At 42.4% G+C, this 20,550-nt stretch overlaps 1 long non-coding RNA gene across 2 annotated transcripts; it reads right to left on the bottom strand.

Annotated features, from left to right (window-relative positions):
- Positions 1 to 7,238: 7,238 nt before the first annotated feature.
- LOC129643255 (uncharacterized) lies at positions 7,239 to 18,074 on the bottom strand. Of its 2 annotated transcripts, XR_008710194.1 has the most exons (4): positions 15,355 to 18,074; positions 9,792 to 9,996; positions 8,024 to 8,146; positions 7,239 to 7,577 (listed from the first exon to the last, which is right to left on the bottom strand). It is a non-coding gene; the product is annotated as an uncharacterized LOC129643255 (long non-coding RNA). The 2 variants fall into 2 exon arrangements; XR_008710193.1 differs by lacking the exons at positions 7,239 to 7,577; positions 8,024 to 8,146 and adding an exon at positions 8,406 to 8,527 and having other exon boundaries at positions 15,355 to 18,051.
- Positions 18,075 to 20,550: the final 2,476 nt, after the last annotated feature.

Below are 20,550 nucleotides of genomic sequence, written 5' to 3'. Positions count from 1 at the left end.
CCACGGCCTTCCTTCAGACTTTCACATCCACCTTCCAATCCCATAAACTCCCTGGTCCAATTACAAACTGACCCTCATTTCCTCCCCAGAAGGGGAAGCCCTGTCTGCAGGTCTGAAGTCATTCCTTGGGGAAGCCGGCGCAGAGCAGGAACACAGTGATGCCTGGTCTTTCCAATAGATGGTGCCTTTGGCCTTTTTTAACCCCTTTTCTTCTTATAACAACTGCTTCCAGGCTCCTCCGTCCATGGGATTTTCCAGGCAAGAGTACTGGAGTGGGGTGCCATTGCCTTCTCCAATAACAACTCCAAACACAGTCTATTCTGATATACAATGTTCTTCTCATTGACTCAAGTTAGCTCATACATACAGGGAAATAAGGCGCATCTCTGGTGGCTCAGAGGTAAAGAACCCACCTGCAATGCAGGAGCAGCAGGAGACCCCGGCCTGATCCCTGGGTCAGGAAGATCCCCTGGAGGAGGCCATGGCAACCCATTCCAGTATTCTTGCCTGGAGAATCTCCATGGACAGAGGAGCCTGGTGGGTTACAGCCCATGGGGTCACAAAGAGTTGGATACAACTGAAACAACTCAGCAGGCACGCACAGATTTGTAGAGATCCTAATGGTTCATTGACAGTTTCCACTAGCATGTTAATCATTTGAAGAGTACATCAGGATTCAAGATAAAAACATCAGCAATATATGAGAAACTAAGGGGGAAAACACCATACGGCGTCTTACAGCCATGTCTTACTTCAGGACAAGAGGTTGGTGACTTGGCAGTTGTTTTCCAGTGTGTTAAACTATCTGGGAAAGCCACAAGGGTAGACAGGGAAACCACAGGAATTTCTTCCTGTGTGAAAACACTAACTGATGGAGGAGGTTGTCTCTGACTTGCATTTCTCCCTTTGATGGAAGGGTGTCTATTAGAAGCAAAGGTCTTCAAAGCTGTGTGACTCTGAGGGGCTGCAGATATGGAGGTGGGGGCTGTAGGTGGCAGAGCCTGTGGAGAGGGCAAGTGCTGTAATTACTGAGCTGCCCCGGCTTATGAAGAGTCTGCTGCTGACATTAACTTCCTCAGAAGCCCTGTGAGTCTCAGTTTGTGGTTCCGCAGAATAGGGCATTTCTCGGAATGCCTGTGTGATGTTACAGCAGGAAGACTTTGCATGATTTTATGTTACTGCAGATAGACACTTTTCCAACTCTCAAGTGTCTCTGTTTACAAAAATATGTTTAAATAGTTTTAGCAATCAAATTCTGAGTTGAGCGTTGACTCTTCTTGGATGCCTTGAGATTATGTTATGAGAGTCTGTTTTCTCACTTTTTTTGCTCCTAAAACATGGTCAGGCCTGGCGCCAGTTCACCTGATCTCCCAGATGAAGGAGAGAGCAGGTGAGGAGGAGACAGTTGGGGGGGGGCGGGGGGAGGGGCGCAGTCAAAGTGAGGCCGGAGTTCTCAGAGTCTGCAGACTACCTCATGGCCAGGTCCTGGGCACGTGACAATTTGACATGTGCAACACATAAAACATCCTCTTTCTTAGCTTTGCTCCAGATGTTACAGAGGAGGGCTGTTTTGTGGTGGTTGTTGATGATTAAATCACAAGTTATTTACTTTTTCTTTGACCAACATTCATCTTAAATTCATTACTACTTTGCTGAAGTTAAAAGGGATCTTTTGTTTTGTTTTAAATATAAATTTATTTATTTTAATTGGAGGTTAATTACTTTACAATATTGTATTGGTTTTGCCATACATCAACATGAATCTGCCAAAGGGATCTTGATCCAACTGAATGATTTCTCTTGAGTCCAACTGCCCAGTGATCCAGACATCCCACCTAATCTCAGTGAGACGAATTCTCTCCTCTGTTAGAGTCGAAGTGCCAGGGCCCAGGGGAGATGAACACAGGCTTAGGGCTATGGACCAAATGCCTTTGCCCAGCCCTGAATTCATACGCTGGAGTGTAATGCCCTGTGTGCCTGTACTTGGACATGAGGCCTCTAAGTAAATGATCAAGGTTACTTAATTTTAAATGAGTTTCCCTGATCTCATAGGGCTAGTGTCCTTATCAAAGGGACCAGAGCATGCGTGCTCTCTCTCTCTCTGCATGTGCTGAAACGCTGAGTCTGCAAGCTGAGAGGAGCATCCTCGCCCACAGCTGAAACCAGATCTTGACCCGGGACCTCCAGCCTTCAGAAATGTGAGAAAGCAAACATCAGCTGTTGCTTAAACCTCTCCCCATGTGTTAGTAGCTCAGTCGTGTCCGACTCTTTGTGACCCCGTGGACTGTAGCCCACCAGGCTCCTCTGTCCATGGACTTTTCCAGGCAAGGATACCGGAGTGAGTTGCCACACCCTCCTCCGGGGGGATCTTCCCAACCCAGGAACCAAACCCAGGTCTCCCGCATTGCAGACAGATTCTTTACCGTCTGAGCCACCGAGGAAGCCTCTTGGTCTGTTATTTTGTTCTGGAAGCCGGAGCAGACCAATGTCCCTGGAGACAGGTAGCAATATGACCAGTAGGTGGTGGCTAGCTGCCAGAACTAGATTTCTGTATTCTATTGCTACTAAGTTCCTTGTAAATATTCTAACCATGAGGCATTTGAATGACAAATGCCCTCTTTCAAATTCAGCACTAGAAATGCATTATCATTAAAAATATGAATACCACCCTAATTTATAATCTTGCCCCTTGCAAAATTTTCAACCTAAGAATGTCTTTTGAAATTAGCCTTTTTTAACATATGTAATTCAGGAGTCCATCTTTGACCACCTACAAATCAAAGTGCTGTGCTATTTCCAGATGAATCTGCTGCCATGGAAACGTGTGAGGTCACCAGGAGAGCTCCATTGCTATGCAGTGTATGGGGTGTGGGCTTGCACTTCCTGAATTATAGGTAATAATGTCAAGCTTTGGAGGGAAAGAGGTAATGCTGTATACATAAAATCCGAGTGGCAGGTATTCATTGTTAATTATCTCATTTTTATTTACCAAGTCCTGACTTTCTGAATGGAGAAAATATCTGGGCATATGGCTATTGAGCTAATGGCACTAAAACACTAATGTAATATTGATTTAATGCAGGTTTCCCAAAGGTTAAAGATCCTCTGGCTTCTGCATAAACAGCATGGAACAAAACAAAATGCAAAATGCCACTTGATAAGAATCTTAATGTCTAATTACCTAAATTCAGAGACTTTGGAAGAAGTCTATGCAAATTTATTAATTATTTGGGTATGGTAAAAATGTCTATAAACCAGCGCCACAAATGCAACAATTCCACATCTTGTATCTGTCAGCACACCCCCTGTACATCAGATTTCCATTTCTCAGTTGCAAATGTGGCAGGTTTTTCCTCCCTTTGTCCCAATGAATTCTGAACTTTGATAGTCTGCATCTTGACATTTGGCCCGCTGAGAAAATCTACAAAACCTCAAGACATCCGTAGTCATTGCATCAAGAGCTATTTGTATGGGCAGATGCCTAAAAATGTTGTACTAGTCTCCGTCTTAATTATCACACAGAATAACCGTGAGATACAAAAGGGAACATTATACCCAGCTCCTGAGACCCCTGGGTGGTACAGAGAAGGACTGAATCACCTTAAAAAGCTTTGAGTCACAGCCTGCCTCTGCTGCTCTGGGGCTTGGAGCAATGATCTTCACTCAAAAAGAGTTTATTTCCTGACATGAGCTGGATGAGAGTTTAGACACAAGACAAGCACATCACCACGATTTATCTCACCCAGGATCACTCAGGAATCAACAGAAAGCTGGAGAACACTTATGCCATGTATCTGCCCTTTCAAGTCACATTTTTGAAATATTCTCAAGATAGTAATTCCATTTCCTTAAAAAAGCAATCCCTTGCTTCTTTCTACCTTTTGCTTGTGATTGCATCTGACAGATGGAAGCTCAGATATCAGATTATTATGTTGCAGCTTAGTTACCTGTCAAAGCATATTCTTTCTTACTCTTCCTATTATCTTTAAATGGTACTATACTTGTATATCAGTATTAAAATGCTGCATATGAGGGAAAGTTATAAACACAAACATCCTTTGTGACACAAAAGTCACTCCCATAGGTTACAAAAATAATTCAATAAACATTTGGGTATATGGGAGCATGTGTCCTCCTTGTGTATCTGCAGATATATTTATGAACATAATGATAACACAGTCTCTTGTGAAAAGCTTGGGCAGGAAGACACAGCGAGACCATTTATTTTCCTTCCATGCTAAAGTGAAGTGAGTTAATATAAATTGACTAGACTTGCTGTGGTAATTATTTCATAATATATACAAATATTGGGTGCTTCCCAGGTGGCACTAGTGATAAAGAACCCACTTGCCAATGCAGGTAGACATAAGAGACGCGGGCGGGTTTGATCCTCCAGGGTCGAAGATCCCCTGGAGGAGGGCACACCCACTCCAGTACTCTTGCCTGGAGAACCCCAAGGACAGAGGAGTCTGGCAGGCTACAGTCCACCAAGCAACACAGAGTTGAACACTACTGAAGTGAATTAGCACGGACAAATATCAAACCATTATGTTGTCCATGTGACTAATATCATAAGAAATTATACCTCAATAAAAAAAGCAAGCAAACAAGAATGAAAAAAAAATATATTAGATTTTTCTACCTTGGAAACCATGTTAGATTTGTAAAGACACACCCAAATATTTATTTATAACTAAATAGCTGATCTATATTTCAATAATGCCTGAAGTCGTCCACTAAATTTGAAGATGAATGATGCTTAGGTACAACAATTCAATGACTATTCTGTCCTTTTGAAACAATGTCCACCATGTTAGTTTTTGTTAGAGTATTAGATCAATCTGACAATATATAATTATGTACGTGGGACAGGAGACAAAAATCATTTCATTCAGTAGAAACCTGGTGATATTTGGGGTCTGATAGATGGCACCCCACTCCAGTACTCTTGCCTGGAAAATCCCATGGACAGAGGAGCCTGGTAGGCTGCAGTCCATGGGGTCACTAAGAGTTGGACACGACTGAGCGACTTCACTTTCACTTTTCACTTTCATGCATTGGAGGAGGAAATGGCAACCCACTCCAGTGTTCTTGCCTGGAGAATCCCAGGGACGGCGGGGCCTGGTGGGCTGCCGTCTATGGGGTCACACAGAGTCGGACACGACTGAAGCGACTTAGCAGCAGCAGTAAAAGCAAAAGAAGTGACTTGATTAAAACCGTGGAGTGGACAGCTCCAAACTCTCCCCATTTCCAGGAAAAAAAAAAAAAAAAAAAGCAGAAACTGTAAGAATCAACTGTCATGATTCCAGCAAACAAAGTTTTGCAGCAACCATGCGAATGCTGAATCAAAAGAAGGCAACTTGGAAATAGGAAAGTTGTGTGCCATTTTTACTGGCCCTGCCCACCACTTCCCTGGCTCACAGAAGGCTCCACACGTGGCCTGCATTCCTGGTCTGGGGCCCTGGGCTCCGGTTTCAGAGGGAGCAGAGCAGAGTGCTTCCACAGATGACTGTGTTTGCCTGTTCTGATCTGTCTGGCAGCTTCCTGAGGACTGACACATGCCTTCCTCTTGTTTCACCTAATTCAGAGCCCACCTGGGGCAGAGGCTTGATGGTATCACTTAAAATTATTGTGTGGAAGAGGATAATTCACAGCCATCAGGAATAAAAGGTAACAGCTGAGACATCCATAGACCACAGATGCCTGGGGGAAAGTCAGGAGAGAGTTCCCTTCAGAAATGAGGGCAGTCACAGGCATCTAAGTATCCTGGGGTAATTTAGAAAGCCACAGAACTCCCAGGACACCAGGACAGGATGCCTGCTCAGAAAAGGTCTGAGAAGACCCCAAGCTGCTTTCCAGGTTCAGTACAAGAGGAAAGACAAGGTTGTAAATGGCCAGGCTAAGTGTCAAAGTGTTAGTGGCTCAGTCATGTCCGATTCTGTGCAACTCCATGGACTGTAGCCCACCAGGCTCTTCTGTCCATGAAATTCTCCAGGCAAGCATACTTAAATGTGTTGCCAAGATCCAGGGGATCTTCCCTACCCAGGGACTGAACCCAAGTCTCTTGTGTCTCCTGCATTGCAGGCAGACTCTTTACCATCTAAGCCACCAATCCCCAGGACAGCCAATCCATACAGAGTGGGTGGGGCAGTATTTCTGTTCATGTGCTTTGTTTTGCTTTGTTTTCTGCTCTTGGTATTGAAGGAACTTTTTGTCTTAACACTTAATACCAGTTGAACAAAAGGTCAGCTTTCAGCCATCAAGGAGAGTAAAACCTAAGGCAGGGAGAGAATTTGATTGACAAAGATACCACAGTATAATATTCTAATGTCCAATTTTCAACAACAACACAAAACCACAAAGCATAAAATAAAACAAGAAGATATGATAAGTGCAAAGAAAAAAAAATAAATTGACTGAAATGAAATAGCTCTTGAGGAAGCCCAGACATTAGAATACAGTAAGTCCCCTACATATGAATGAGTTCCTTTCCAAAAGCTTGTTTGTAAGTCCAATTTGTTTGAGTCCAACAGAGTTAGCTGAGGTACCCAACCAACCAATGGGCTATATAGTATTGTTCTGTAATAGGTTTATAATGCTTTTCATACAAGCAGTACAGAAAAAAAAATAAGCATTTTAAATCTTATAGTACAGTTCAATTCAGTCACTCAGTCACTTCTGACTCTTTGCAACCCCATGGACTGCAGCACGCCAGGCCTCCCTGTCCATCACCAGAGCTTACTCAAACGCATGTCCATTGAGTCGGTGATGCCATCCAACCATCTCATCCTCTGTCGTCCCTTCTCCTCCCGCCTTCAATCTTTCCCAGCATCAGGGTCTTTTCCAATGAGTCAGTTCTTCACATCAGGTGGCCAAAGTATTGAAATTTCAAAGTGTTGAAGTTTCAGCCTCAACATCAGTCCTTCCAATGTATAGTCAGGACTGATTTTCTTTAGGATGGACTGGTTGGATCTCCTTGCAGTCCCAGGGACTCTCAAGAGTTTTCTCCAACATCACAGTTCAAAAGCATCAATTATTTGGTGCTCAGCTTTCTTTATGATCCAACTCTCACATCCATACATGACTACAGGAAAAACCATAGCTTTGACTAGATGGACAATTGTTTTCAAAGTAATGTCTCTGGTTTTCAATATGCTGTCTAGGTTGATCATAGCTTTTCTTCCAAGGAGCAAGCGTCTTTAATTTCATGACTGGAGTCACCATCTGCAGTGATTTTGGAGCCCAGAAAAATAAAGTCTGTCACTGTTTCCATTGTTTCCTCATCTTATAGTACAGCACCTTGAAAAGTACTGTAGAGCACACAGTACAACAGCTGGTGTGCAGGGCTGGCACCCAGTGAACAGGCATGAACAGTTACTGACTGGAGAGGGAGGGGTGGTGGGAGATGATAGAGTGAAGGGTTGTCAGCAATAGGAGATGGAGGGCCTGACATTGATGGAATGCATGTCTGCATCTTCAAAAGGCTGCAACTTGAAGTTTCACATAGAGGGGACTTCCTGTGCTAGACGAAGACTTTAAAGCAACTCTTTCAAATACTTTCAAAAAGCTAAATAAAACTATAAGCAAAGAAGTATAGGAAACAAGAAAAAAAAGGTGGGTGAGGAAAACAGAATGTCAATAAAGAGGTAAAAGCTATAAAAAAGAAAACCAAGTAGAAATTCTAAAACTGCAAAGTAAATGGAAAATTCATAAGAAAGATTCAACAGCAGATTTCATTGGGTAGAAGAGAATCAGTGACCATAAAGATAAGGCAACTGAAATTATCACCTGTGAGCAGCAGAAGGAAGAAAGAATGAAGAAAGGTGAACAGAGCCTAAGGGGCCTTCGGGTGGCCATCAGGCGGACCAGCATATATGAGCCCCAGCAGGACACTGATCTTCAATTATACAAATAGATTATTTCTCATAATAAACCATGAGGCAAGAAGGCAGTGAATGATGTGATTAAAGTGCTAGAAAAAACAAACAAACCTGTCAACCAAGAATTTCAAATAAAAATCTACCTTTCCAAAATGGGAAAGAGAACTCCCCTGGTTTTCCAGTGGTGAGGAATCCATGCTTCCACTGCAGGGAGCAGGGCTTCAATCCCTGCTCAAGGAACCGAGACCTTGTGTGCCACACATGGCCTATATATATATATATATATATATATATATATATATATATATATATATAGAGAGAGAGAGAGAGAGAGAGAGAGAGAGAGAGAGAAAGGAAATTGTGACATTCACAAACAAGTAAAAACTCGAGGGAGTTTAGAGCAACCCTCCAGGAGGTGCTGACGGGGGTCTCCAAGTGGAAATGAAAGAACTCCAGACAGTGAACACAAGCAGTATGAGCAAACACCACCATTAAAGGTAACTACAAAGTTAAATGTAAAAGTTAATATTATAGAACTCTTGGTTTATATTTATTATTTTCCATATAATGTAAAAGGCAAACGTGTAAAACAGCATTTATATTGTTCCTATCTATGTTAATGGGTCCACAATGCAGACAGCTGCAATCTGTGAAAATAATAATATAAAAGGTGAGGGACAGAGATGTATAGAACAATGTCTATATAACTTTGACATTTGTCTTTATTCACACTAGAATGCCAAAATGTGACATCAACTGTAATCCCCAACCACTAGCAAAATAATAACAACAAAAGACAGAAAAGGAAAGAAAAAGAGAATCAAAATGGTATAATACACACACCAACTATGGACAAGGAAATGCAATAATGGAAGATTGACGAATAATAACAATAGTATAAAGAAAGAGAGAGATAAGACATACAGGAAAAATGTTGTTAAATCATAGAAATAAACCTTCCCTATCAATTATTACTTTAAATGTAAATAGACTCCCCAACTAAGGGAGTGCAAGTCGTTCAGTCGTGTCCAACTCTTTGCCACCCCATAGTCTAAACAGTCCATGAATTCTCCAGGCCAGAATACTGGAGTAAGTAGCCTTTCCCTTCTCCAGGAGATCTTCCCAACCCAGGAATCAAACCCAGATCTCCTGCATTGCAAGCAGATTCTTCACCAGCTGAGCCACAAAGGAAGCCCAAGAATACTGGAGTGGGTAGCCTGTCTCTTCTCCAGTGATCTTCCTAACCTAGGAATCGAACCAGGGTCTCCTGCATTGCAGGCGGATTCTTTACCAGCTGAACTATCAGGGAAGCCCCAACTAAGGGAGAGATGGGCAGAATGGAAAAAAAAAAAAAAAAATACCATTCATCTATATGCTGTCTACAAGAGACTGCCTTTAGATACAAGGACATAACACGGTTAACAATTAAAGGATAGTAAAAGATATTTCAAATAATAACCCAGAGGATGATCATATTATCAGAAAAAATAGGTTGCCTAAAAACACAAGCAGAGTTTCAAGAGATGAAGTACATTATATAAAAGTTTGTTACATCATGAAGATGCAATAATTATAAAATCACATGCCTAACAAGAGTCCCAACATATATGAAGCAGAAGTCTGACAGAACTGAAGAGAGAAAGAGACAGTTCTACAGTAATAGTCAGATACATCGGCGTTCCACTCTGAGTGTAGACGGAACCACCTCACAGAAGATCAGTGGGGAAACAGGTCTGGAACCATGCCCACTGCTCGCCAATTAGACTTAACAGATGATCAGACCTACTCAACTAACAACAGGAGAAGGCACATCCTTCTTAGCTCAGCATTTGCCAGAAGAAGCAATGGGTTAGGTCACAAAACATGTCTTCCTGAATTAAAAAAGAAGAAGATTGATGTCATACAAAGTACCTTTTCCAATCACTTTGGAGTGAAACTAGAAGTCAGTACATGCTAAGTCGCTGTTGTGTCTGACTCTTTGAGACCCCATGGACTGTAGACCGCAAGGCTCCTCTGTCCATGGGATTTCCCAGGCAAGAATATTGGAGACGGTTGCCATTTTCTCCTCCAGGGGATCTTTCTGACCCAGGGATTGAACCTGCATCTCTTACGTCTCCTGTAGTAGGCAGGTAGAAGGAAAACTGGAAAATCCATAAATATTTGGAAATTCACACACAAACAAGCAATGGGTCAAACAAGAAAAAAAAAAAAGTGAAATCAGAAAATACAAGGAAAATTAGAAAATACATTGAGGTGAAAAAAGCAAAAATACAAGCTTGTGATTCAGTGTAAACAATGCTCAGATATGTAAATAGTCAATAAGCACATGAAAGACAGTCAGCATTATTCCTCCCCAGGGAAATAATTTTGTAAATCAAAGGGAGGATAAGACACCTCTTGTTACTTATTAAGGTGGCAATAGCCAAAAACATTGAAAAGTGACTAGCTATTTATGAGGCTCTGGAGGAACTGGAATCTTGCACATTGCTGGTGGGGATGTAAAATGTGCTGTAGCAGTTGGGACAGTTCAGTTGTTCCTCAAAACTTAAGCAGACCAGAGGAGAACGGGCGATAGAGGACGAGATGTTTTGATGGCATCATCCACTCAGTGGAGGAGTCTGAGCAAACTCCCGGAGATAGTGAAGGACACAGGAGCCTGGCATGCTGCAATCCCTGGGGTCGCAAAGAGTTGGACATGACTGAATGTCTGAACAATGAATGAGATTGTTGAATGAATGAACATGAATCAGATTTCACTACTAGATATATTCTCAAAGGAATCGAAAGCAGGACTGATTTTTTTCAGATGAAGAAAATTAATTTGAAACGGGTATCTTTGTTAGAAGACAGTGAATTCATACATACACACACCACACACACACACACACACCCACACCCAACACAGAAAAGACTATTCCAGAAACCCTGATTATATAAAGGTAGGCAAGATTATATAAGGGATACATTTCTTTAGTAATGGCAGATAACTGACAAATCCATCTGATTTTAGATGAATGGAGATTAATTTTTCTTGTAACAGCATTGCCAACTATTTACTGGGTCATAAACACCCACCAGTCTGTTCTTGCCAAAGAAAATACACAATAAACAAGATATATGCCCTTAAAACAAACAAAGCATCAGTGACAACAAATTGCTTCCCTTATCTCATGGTTCATTTGAGATGATCATTCCCTAATTATCAACCAATTCTTAGGTTTATAATTCTTTTTACTCACATGCAAAAAAAAGAAGAAAAATGAACTGAAAGCAGGGACCTGAAGAGATGTTTGTACAGCTGCGTTCATGGCACCATTATTCACAACAGCCAAGAGGTGGAAGTAAGCCAAGTGTCCATAGACGGATGAATAGGCAAGCAAAGTGTGCTCTACACACAGAATGGGGTGTTATTCAGCCATAAAAAGATGAAGGTCTGAAAAATGCTACCACGTGGATGAATCTTTGAAACATTACACTAAGTGAAATAAACTGGGCACAAAAAGACAAATATTGTATGATTCCACATAGGTGAGTTACCTAGACTAGGCAAATTCATAGAGACAGAAAGCAGACTGAAGTAAAGCCTATGCTGGCCTGTGGAATAACGGACGACACGCACAACTGGAAAAGAAATGTCCTGACCAGCCCCACACACAGACGTCATTATCCACCCCATTTCTCATGTGCCCACTCGACTAAAATCAAAAAGGAAAAGGTCCTTCCCCACTCAGTCAGCCAAATCTCCAGATGCTCCAGAAAGTACACCTGCTTGTAGCTTACTTTCATCTCACTAAATTATAGACTCTAATCACATCAAATAATGTCCTGGGTTTAATCTACTGATGATAAAATGCACAGTTTGCCATTTAAATTTTTATATATAAATAAGATGCGTTACTGCAGCATTTTCTTACACATGCTTACACACGTACTTACGACTTTTTGTGGTTTTAAATGAACTTATTCGTGCCCTGACTCCTTAAGCATGTGGCTGAACTTCCCAAATACCTACTGAGGAATTTGCTTTGAGCTTAGTCCATAAATCCTAGGAAATTTGTCCAATACACGTACATATATTCAGCTGTACCAATTATGCAATAAAATGTAATTAAAACTGTGAACAGATAATTAGTGATCAAAAATGATGCTATTAGTAAAGGATTTCAGATTGATATTGGAACATATTAAATCCTTTCTGAATATGACTCAGTCATATGTGATGTAGAAGAGTTTTACACCCATTTAATCACTTTTCTAAGTAAGTTGACTGCTAAAAGCGAACTATACTCGTAGGAAGGGTGAGTCAACTGATTAAGTGCTGGGTGTGTGCAGTGGTCAGTGTGTGAGGGGGCTTGGGGATCTCTGAAGGCACATGTTCTGCTCCTGAAATTGCTCTCCTAGCATCATTGATCCCTGGGTTACTGCCCTCTCAGCTCTCCTTTCTCTGTGCAACTTCAGTATTTATTGAGAGCAGTTAAATGTCCAACCTTCTCATTTGACCTGCTGTGTGTTTCCATCCACTTCATAAATCTGGTTGGGAATACGGAGCAGGAAACGGATAAATGTTTGTGTTTAGCCACTTCCTAAAAGTATCCTCCTCCAGTAATGTTTCTGCTTAATCATGACACTCTGAACATCCTCCAGTCTCCCCTAAAATTCTTTTAGTCTAATCTCCCTGGTCCTGCTAACTCTGCTTTGAATCTCAATGATTTTCAGTTGCTTTCACTGAAAATAAAGTGTTGACAACAGACAAACAAAACCCTACCTTGAGATTCTCTGCTAGAGAGACCTGCAGAGCAAGTGGTTGGGAAAACCAGTGGGGACAACCGAAGACTATGGCAAATAAATGGCCACTAATCTTCAAAGACACACACACACAAAAGGTGAATCCCGTGTATTTAGGTTTCCTCCCAGTGCAAATGCAGGACAGCTGGTTCATCTTTGAATATATCATAAAGGAAATGTTCATGGTTCCAAATAAGGTGAAGGATGGATTTTTAAAACGCGTTCAAGTGTTTGTCAATTTTATAAAACAGTCCTCAGATCCCAGGGCTAAATGCCCCTGAGGGATAGCTGCTGCTGCTAGTGCTGCTAAGTCGCTTCAGTCATGTCCGACTCTGTGCAACCCCATGGACGGAAGCCCACCAGGCTCCCCTATCCCTGGGATTCTCCAGGCAAGAACACTGGAGTGGGTTGCCATTTCCTTCTCCAATGCATGAAAGTGAAAAGTGAAAGGGAAGTCTCTCAGTCGTGTCCGACTCTTAGCGACCCCATGGACTGGAGCCTACCAGGCTCCTCCGTTCATGGGATTTTTCAGGCAAGAGTACTGGAGTGGGGTGCCATTGCCTTCTCCGAGGGATAGCTAATACCATGCAATCCTCTCCATGGTGCACAATGCATATTAGTGTCCTGGATGCTTCAGGAGGCTGGTCAGTAGAGAGACCTTTGTTTAACCCAGCCTTGGACAAATTCACTAACCAGACTTCCCTTTTCTGAACTAATACTTATTGCTATGTTTTGTCCAATATCACAGAGAGATTGGAGGCATGCTTTTTATTGTATTGAGCAGAGAATAAGATAAAAATGCCAAAGTACAGATGTTTTGACAAACCTGAATGGAAAGTGGATAAAAAGTGAAACACAGCCATCAAAGCATTTTGAAAATCTACTATTTCCTTTTCACTTGCCTTTAGTATAATATGGGCTTCCCTAATGGCTCAGATGGTAAAAGAATCCCTGTCTGCAATGCAGGAGATGTGGGTTTGATCCCTGAATCAAGAAGATCCCTTGGAGAAGGGAATGGCAACCCACTCCAGTATTCTTGCCTGGAGAATTCCATTGACAGAGGAGCCTGGCAGCCTACAGTCCAGAGGGTCACAAAGAGTCAAACACGACTGAGTAACACTTACCTCCCCTTTCATATAATATAGACAGAACAGCAAGGATATCTAGGTCAGATCTAACATCATAAGAAATCTGAGAGTCCTAATGTCCGTTATGACTTATTTTCAGAAGTCAGTAGAACTAGTATATACTCTTGAAATAGTAGTTGATAAAATATTATAAAGAAATAAAGGTAAACAGAGTTCACAGCTGTGGTTTTGTTCACAGAGGAGGTGTGCTGTCTGGTGGGGCACAATCTCTAGATGACACAACCCTTGTTTCCCGAGACCATTCGGTCTCTGCCTTCACAAGCACTGAAGGGGCATTCACCTCCCTACTGGGCACAGTCCACACTGAGCGTTTCCACTGCCAGGCACCGCCTGATGGAGGGGTCAACTGTGGTTTACAGGGAGGACAATTCAATCTCCTGGCTCTTTCTAAAACCTGCTCAGGCTCGGTTCCCAAACCACCACGTGTTTCCCGTAAATTCCAAGCAGTTGAAATCAATCTTATTATCACAGTAGTAATTGCTCACAGGTGTGTGTGTGTGTGTGTGCGTGTGTGTCTTTTTCCTTCTGCCCGTCCAGGATCTGCAGAAATTTCCCCAAATAATCCCATGCCCCTTCACGTTCCTATTCTTCACACATCAGCTCAGCTTTCACTGGGTGTGTGAGAATAATGTGGCTTTCCTTTAATCGAACCGCGTGCCTCTTAGTTTACTTTCAAATGCGGGGGTCTTTGTGTACTTGTGTTACACTTATCACGGTCTTGGGAAGAACTGCCTATTCCTGACAGATCCACTGCACTGTATATCATCTCAGGAGAGAATTCTGCTGATGGACTTACTCACTTGGGGTCACCTTCAGCAGACCGGCCGCAGGATGGATGCTATGCCTGGGGCTGAGGGATGAACCCTGCCAAGCACCTCACCAAGAACAAAACTCAAATCCTTGTCCCCCAAATAGTGAGCCAATGCCAAAGAGGAGGGCCTGTGTGTTGTGTTTGCACTCCAGAGCACAAATCTGTTTCTGAGAATAGGGTAAATGTCCATGCTGCTCCCAGGTAAGAAATCAAGTCTAAAATGCAGTGGACACTCACCAGGTTTTCAGCTTGTTCCTGGGATGTCTGGGAAGGAAAGGTGGTTGTCATGCTTGGCTGAGTATCAACTGTACCTGGGAGCTTTAAAATACACTGATACCTTGGCCTCACTCTCAGAGAATCGGTTTAACTGCTGATTTAATTCAGTGGTATGTCCTTTAGGCCTCAGAATTCGTGTAACAGCTCCAGGAATTTCTCCAGAGAATGCCCACGGCAGATCCTCATGGGGATGGTGGCCACTCAGAGGTCAGCCCCCTTTTCCAGGAGGAAGCCCAGGGGTCCTCTGTGCCCCAGATACTTGGCTCAGCTGCTAATCTCAGGAAGAGGAAAGAGGAAAGCCCCGGAGAAAGTCTCGACACAAAGCCTGATGCTAATCGCCTGAACACTCCTATGCTAAGAATCTGCCCTTCAACGTTCATTTTCAGAATATGACACATCTTTTCCAGTTTGGAAGCAGCAAGAAGATGGGGAATTAAATATCTGTCAGACTTACCTTGAAAAGTGGTGTCTTGCTCATCTAGCTTCTGGTCTGAAATGTAAGGAGCTTGCCAGGCATCACCTCGATTCTCACAGTAAGGCAAATGACCAAAGGAACTGAACATCAACAACCTTTTTACGATACAGCAAAGAAATAGGGTCACAGAGTACACAACCGCCGGGCAAGTTGGAAATGCAGACCCGTGGGCTCAGGCAACCATAGGGAAGTCACAGCTGCAGCCTGTTGGAATGATTAGAGCGGCGCCAGACAACTGCTGGGGACTGGACTCCTTGGAGGGGTGGAGACCCTGGGCCAACTCTTGCACGAGTTCTGCCTCCAGGAACCCCATCGTGTTCTCAAGGTGAATATGTGAGAAAAGCCTCCATGTACCTAGCAGTGGAGGGGAGCTGTGCAAAAGCCAGGTGTTATCAACCAGGGCCCCAGTGCATGGGAAACACTGAGGGCACCTGAGTTCCAGCAGCACCGGGGCAGCGTGGGGGCCGGGGCTGTCCATCCAGGCCTCTCCAGTCACCGAGGGGACCCCAGCTGGGGATGAGGCTGGGATGCCCTAAAGGAGGTCACAGTCCAGGGACACAGGCCCCATAAAAGGCGAGTCCTACCTGTAGGAGGCTGGAGTTTCCACCTCTTAACCGACACTTTCCACCTGCTCCCCTTACCTTGTCAACTTTCCCCACCTGGAGCCCTCAGCGTACTAATCAGAGTTGATTAAATTCCTCCTCTGAAGATTCCAACATCGCTGTTCTTTCTTGGTCTGGTATTACTACTTGCTTTGTCTCATCAGACTGTATATTTCTCGCTCCTTTTTTTCTTTTTGTCTTTCAATGTGTTTTGTAATTCTTGGATGAAACTTACACATACTGTATTAAAGGGAAGGAACTGAATTGAACAGGCCTTCAGCACGAGGTGTTACCTGTGACTGGTGCCCGTGGGCAGCATTTACTGTTTGCTGGAGCTGCAGTTGTTGGAGGCTAGGGTTTCTTCTCGGAGAAGGCACTGGCACCCCACTCTTGTGCTCTTGCCTGACAACTCCCATGGACGGAGGAGCCTGGTGGGCTGCAGTCCATGGGGTCGCTAAGAGTCGGACACGACTGAGCAACTTCACTTTCACTTTTCACTCTCATGCATTGGAGAAGGAAATGGCAACCCACTGCAGTGTTCTTGCCTGGAGAATCCCAGGGATGGAGGAGTCTGGTGGGCGGCCGTCTGTGGGGTCGCACAGAGTCAGACACAACTGACATGACTTAGCAGCAGCAGGGTTTCTACCAGTGCCCTTTTTATAAATCTCCCTTGTGGTCCTTGGTTTTACTTAGAGATACCTTTGTAAGCACAGTCTAAGCCTTGCTATTCATTTCAGCTACAAACCCATGTTATTCGGGAGCTTTACTGATGGGATAATGTGTGGAGAAAAGGGAAACATTCTGTGGTTCCATATTTAGTCTGATTTCTCTGCATCCTGACTTATTCATGTTCTCTGTTGTTTTGTGGTATGCACCGCTAGGTCTCATGGGTTCCCTTGGTGCCCGTTTCTTATTTTTGCATGAGCTGAACTAAGTGTCGGTGTCCACTCTGCACAAGGTGCAGGAAAGGCAATCAGTGCATGAGTCATAACGTTGATTAGGGCTTTTTACAAAGAATTCCTTGTGGAACACCTAATTGTCATTGTTATGGAGAAGTAACTCCCTCAGTATTTGCTATTGAAGAAACTGGCGAGGCATAGAGCAAAACCCCTTGAATAAGGCAGTGAGATCTTCAAGTTTCTGCAAATCTTCCCCCATCACACTGCTGGGCCTACAAGTCATGTCTTAGGCTTGAAGGCTGTGGTGCAAACATTAAGAAGAGGTATTTAAGAGTACCTTCTCTCCTTTCTCTGCTGCCCAAAGCTCTTCTGTAATATCACATTGCAACTCCAGAAGAGTGACACAAGCTTCTTTCGTGGCCCATCCATGTCATAAAGATGACTTTAACCAAAGATCACCTTTAAAATGTTGGTCTTACAAAATTATAATTTGAAAAGATACATGTACCCCTATGTTCATAGTAATACTATTTACAATAACCGAGACATGGAAACAACCTGTATCCATCAACAGATGAATGGATGGAGAAGATTGGGTATATATATGCAGTGGAATATTGAAAAAAGATCCATTCATAAAAATATAATGAAAGTGCAATTTGCAGCAGCATGCTGCATATGCTGCACTTATCATACTAATGAGGTAAGTCAGAAAGAGAAGGACAAGTCTATGACATCACTTATATCTGGAATCTAAAATATGACACAAATGAACTTATGCAGGAAACAGAAACAGACTCACAGACATAGGGAAAGACTTAACAGTTGCCAAAGTGGAGGGGAAATTGGGTGGGATGGACTGGAGTTTGGAACTAGCAGAGGGAAATTACTACATATAGGATGGATAAACAACAAGGTCTGACTGTATAGCACAGGGAACTGGTAATATATTCAATATCCTGTGATAAATAAACCACAATGAAAAGAATGTGTGTTTCTGTGTGTGTGTGTATAACCAAATCAGTTTGCTGAACAGCAGAAATTAACACAACATTGTAAATCAAGTATTCAGTTCAGTTCAGTCGCCCAGTCATGTCCAACTCTTTGCGACCCCATGAACGGCAGCACGCCAGGCCTCCCTGTCCATTGTCAACTCCCGGAGCTTCCCCAAACTCACATCCTTTGAGTCTGTGATGCCATCTAACCATCTCATCCTCTGTCATCCCCTTCTCCTCCTGCCTCCAATCTTTCCCAGCATAAGGGTCTTTTCAAAAGAGGCAGCTCTTAGCATCAGGTGGCCAAAGTATTAGAGTTTCAGTCCTTCCAATGAACACCCAGGACTGATCTCCTTTAGGATGGACTGTTTGGATGTCCTTGCAGTCCAAGGGATTCTCAAGAGTCTTCTCCAACACCACCATTCAAAAGCATCATTTCTTTGGCACTCTGCTTTCTTTATAGTCCAACTCTCACATCCATACATGACCACTGTAAAAACCTTAGCCTTGACTAGACGGACCTTTGTTGACAAAGCAATGTCTCTGCTTTTTAATATGCTGTCTAGGTTGGCCATAACTTCCCTTCCAAGGAGTAAGCATCTTTTAATTTCAGATGGCTGCAATCACCATCTGCAGTGATTTTGGAGCCCCAAAAAATAAAGTCTGACACTGTTTCCACTGTTTTCCCATCTATTTGCCATGAAGTGATGGGACCAGATGCCATGATCTTAGTTTTCTGAATGTTGAGCTTTAAGCCAACTTTTGCACTCTCCTCTTTCACTTTCATCAAGAGGCTTTTTAGTTCTTCATTTTCTGCCATAAGGGTGGTGTCATCTGCATATCTTTGGTTATAGATATTTCTTCCGGCAATCTTGATTCCAGCTTGTGCTTCCTCCAGCCCAGCATTTCTCATGATGTACTCTGCATGTAAGTTAAATAAGCAGGGTGACAATAAACATCCTTGAAGTACTCCTTTTCCTATTTGGAACTAGTCTGTTGTTCCATGTCCAGTTCTAACTGTTGCTTCCTGACCTGCATATAGGTTTCTCAAGAGGTAGATCAGGTGGTCTGGTATTCCCATCTTTTTCAGAATTTTCCACAGTTTATTGTGATCCACACATTCAAAGGCTTTGGCATAGTCAATAAAGCAGAAATAGATTTTTCTGGAACTCTCTTGCTTTTTTGGATGATCCAGCAGATGTTGGCAATTTGATCTCTGGTTCCTCTGCCTTTTCTAAAACCAGCTTGAATATATGGGAGTTCACGGTTCACGTATTGCTGAAGCCTGGCTTGGAGAATTTTGAGCATACTTTGCTAGCATGTGAGATCAGAGCAATTGTACAGTAGTTTGAACAATCTTTGACATTGCCTTTCTTTGGGATTGGAATGAAAACTGACCCTTTCCAGTCCTGTGGCCACTGCTGAGTTTTCCAAATGTGCTGGCATATTGAGTGCAGCACTTTCACAGCATCATCTTTCAGGATTTGAAATAGCTCAACTGGAATTCCATCACCTCCACTAGCTTTGTTCGTAGTGATACTTCCTAAGGTCCACTTGACTTTGCATTCCAGGATGTCTGGCTCTAAGTGAGGGATCACACCATCGTTATTATCTGAGTCATGAAGATCTTTTTCGTACAGTTCTGTGTATTCTCGCCACCTCTTCTTAATATCTTCTGCTTCTGTTAGGTCCATACCATTTCTGTCCTTTATTGTGCCCATCTTTGCATGAAACATTCCCTTGGTATCTCTAATTTTCTTGAAGTGATCTTTAATCTTTCCCATTCTGTTGTTTTCCTCTATTTCTTTGCAGTGATCATTGTGGAAGGCTTTCTTATCTCTCCTTGCTATTCTTTGGAACTCTGTATTCACATGGGTATATCTTTCCTTTTCTCCTTTGCCTTTAGTGTCTCTTCTTTTCTCAGCTAATTGTAAGGCTTCCTCAGACAACCATTTCATAGTGAGTTTTATTGAAATACATTATAGTGTTTGGAAGTTGTGATTTACTCCCATTTTCACTAAAGATAGATGTTTTATTTCTTTCCTTTTTTCAATATTGTTTTTGTCATCTTGGAAAAAAGAGAATGAAGAACAAATACTAAAACAAAACTAATAAAAATATTTTTAAACGTTTTTCTTTTTAATCCTGTCCCTTCTTTGATATTATTGTATTCTTCTTTAACAAATTACATTATTTTGGTTAAAAGCAACCTACTGGTAAATTACTAAAGTATTTCTCTAACTAGACCATTTGTTTATATTATCTACTCCCTTCTATACTGTACACCTTGCCTGTTTAATTTTTATGAACATAGCATAGTATAAAGGTCAGGGGCTATAACATTTATTTTTCCATTCAACAAATATTCATCGAGAAGCTATTGAAATTACTTCAGAAGATAGTTGAGGATAAAAAGAAAAGACTTTATGGAACAATATAAAAATAGAGACAGACAATAAAAAGTAAACAGATATGTTACAATAGCAAAAAATGCAATGAAGAAATTTTTTAAAAAATGACAAAAGTGTTTTTCTAGGTAGGATTCTCAAAGATTTATCTAGGAAGCTGATATTTGAACAGAAAGAACAAAGTACTGAAGAATTGAGTGATATTACTATCTAGGGAGGAGCATTCTGGGCAGAGGGCAGGCAGAGTCCAACAGGCCTTAGGGAGAAGAAC

This window comes from Bubalus kerabau, chromosome 2 (genome assembly GCF_029407905.1).
Source record: "Bubalus kerabau isolate K-KA32 ecotype Philippines breed swamp buffalo chromosome 2, PCC_UOA_SB_1v2, whole genome shotgun sequence".
In the NCBI taxonomy this organism is placed as follows: domain Eukaryota; kingdom Metazoa; phylum Chordata; class Mammalia; order Artiodactyla; family Bovidae; genus Bubalus; species Bubalus kerabau.
Note: the sequence above shows the minus strand (reverse complement) of the source record. Positions and strands in the feature narration are given on the sequence as shown.